This window comes from Sinocyclocheilus anshuiensis, unplaced genomic scaffold (genome assembly GCF_001515605.1).
Source record: "Sinocyclocheilus anshuiensis isolate Anshui unplaced genomic scaffold, SAMN03320099.WGS_v1.1 scaffold495, whole genome shotgun sequence".
In the NCBI taxonomy this organism is placed as follows: Eukaryota; Metazoa; Chordata; class Actinopteri; order Cypriniformes; family Cyprinidae; genus Sinocyclocheilus; species Sinocyclocheilus anshuiensis.
This window is the reverse complement of record NW_015552586.1, coordinates 689,798-692,594: the sequence shown is the minus strand read 5'-3', so window position 1 is coordinate 692,594 and position 2,797 is coordinate 689,798. Positions and strand designations below refer to the sequence as shown.

Here is a 2,797-nt window from a genome sequence, read left to right as displayed (position 1 = left end):
GTTACAAATGATTTCTATTTCAAATAAATGCTGTTCTTTTGAACTTTGTGTTCATCTGTCAATCCTGAAAAATTAAATGTATCACGGTTTCCACAAAAATATTGGGCACTAATAATCAGAAATGTTTCTCGAGCAGCAAATCGGCATATTATTATGATTTCTGAAGATCATGTGACACTGAAGACTGGAGTAATGATGCTGAAAATACAGCTGCGCATCACAGAAATACATTACAGTTTAACAGATATTCACATAGAAAACAGCTGTTTTACATTGTAATAATATTTCACAACTTTTACTATGTTTTTATCAAATAAATATAGTCTTGGTGAGCAGAAGAGACTCTTTCAAAAACTTTTGGGATTGAAAAATGTTAGTATTTTGACTCTAAATGTAAAGTCTGGTGTTAAAGTGTGTAGAAGCAGATATTATATTCATATATCAGCATGATTCAGAGTCACATGATCACACTGAAGGCTGTCTCTCTCTCTTTAGGTGTGTGAACAGCGTGAGGTCAGATGATCCGTCTCTGAGCAGCTCGAGGCGTCCACAGACAGACACAGGTGAGCCGCTCTCAGAGTCAGACATTAGGTGTGTTTGTCCCGCTCTCAGCTTTGGCCACTAATGTGGCCCTGCAGCACAAAAGCAGTCTTAAGTCGCTGGGGTATATTTGTAGCTATAGCCAACAATACATTGTATGGGTCAAAATTATCCATTTTTCTTTTATGCCAAAAATCATTAAGATTTTTAGAGTAAAGATCATGTTCCATGAATGTTATATGTTACATATAAATGAAAACTGCCTAATGTTACCGAGTGAAATGTGGATCCAGGAAGTAGTAAAGGACTGTGCAAGCTTTAGGAGTGCTGATGGAAGCCATCTACTGCATCTTTGTTTTGATCATCATACTGAATATGATCCAGATGTAGTATTTGAAGAAAAAAAAAAAAAAAAGCGTTTTTTTTTTCAGCTTTTTTGCTCAGAATGTTGCTTTTTTTTAACATTTTTTTTATTTTTTATTTTTGAATAATTTTTTTTGTTTAAAAGTAGAGGCTCTCTTCTTTATTTTGACGTATTGCATGTTCAGATATGCATATAACAAAATATTCTTGGGGTCATGAAATTTTAGTGAAAATAATCAGAAGTGCTGGCGGTGGCTGGCAACTTTTTTTCAAAAACGCTGGCGGGGAAAGAGTTAATATCACATTTGAGATTACGCTCACACTGATATTTGGGAAAACGGCACTCTTGCTTGTGTGACATTACTTAACTATATCATATTTTGTAAATATAAAAACAAAAACCTATAAAGGATTTATTCTTGCATTTGTAACTTGAATGACATTTAAACTACATTAATAGGTTTCATCATGCACTGAATGCTTTTGGACAAAGTGAGTGACATGCGCCATAATGTCAGCTCACACATCGTTAAAACAACAATTACGATATTATCGCAGATGATAAATATCGCACACGTGTATTTTGGATGCACAGCTGCTGAAATCTGTGTTTTTGAGTCTGAGCATGTGTTTTTTTGTCGTGACACTCGAGCATTCAGGAGTTTTGGTGTCTCAGGACAGACTGTGTCTGGTCTATATTTGTTTGTCGGAGCGGCTGATGCTCCACATCTGCTGTCGGGCTCAAATGATCAGCCGCTCATTGTGTTTGTGTGCTGACAGCAGACACGCACACGCTACATGCCTCAACTCACACACACACACACACACACTCTTACACACGCACACGCTACATGCCTCAACCCACACACACTCTCTTACACATGCACACGCTACATGCCTCAACTCACACACACACACACACACAAACACTCTCTCTCTCACACACACACACTCACACACACTCACACTCACACTCACACTCACACTCACACTCACACTCACACTCACACTCACACTCACACTCACACTCACACTCACACTCACACTCACACTCACACTCACACTCACACTCACACTCACACTCACACTCACACTCACACTCACACTCACACTCACACTCACACTCACACTCACACTCACACTCACACTCACACTCACACTCACACTCACACTCACACTCACACTCACACTCACACTCACACTCACACTCACACTCACACTCACACTCACACTCACACTCACACTCACACTCACACTCACACTCACACTCACACTCACACTCACACTCACACTCACACTCACACTCACACTCACACTCACACTCACACTCACACTCACACTCACACTCACACTCACACTCACACTCACACTCACACTCACACTCACACTCACACTCACACTCACACTCACACTCACACTCACACTCACACTCACACTCACACTCACACTCACACTCACACTCACACTCACACTCACACTCACACTCACACTCACACTCACACTCACACTCACACTCACACTCACACTCACACTCACACTCACACTCACACACACACTCACACTCACACTCACACAAACACTCTCACACACACAAACACTCTCACACACACAAACACTCACTCACTCACACACACACACTCACTCACACACACACACACAGGTAAAAGTTCTGGAGTTGATTCTAAGTGTGCCATTTGCATTTGGAAGCTGTTGCTGTGAACCACATCATGCGGTCAAAGGATCTCTCCATACAAGTGAAAGAGACAATTGTTAGGCTTCAAAAACTGTTCTGTGTGAGTTGAATATGCAGATGTAACTATGTAACACTAGGCTTGATCTGTGTGAGTGTGTGTGTGTGTGTGTGTGTGTGTGTGTGTGTGTGTGTGAGTGTGTG

At 40.8% G+C, this 2,797-nt stretch overlaps 1 pseudogene; it reads left to right on the top strand.

Annotated features, from left to right (window-relative positions):
- Positions 1–393: 393 nt before the first annotated feature.
- The window catches only part of LOC107665455 (bone morphogenetic protein receptor type-1B-like), a 59,388-nt pseudogene continuing 56,984 nt past the window's right edge, over positions 394–2,797 (top strand).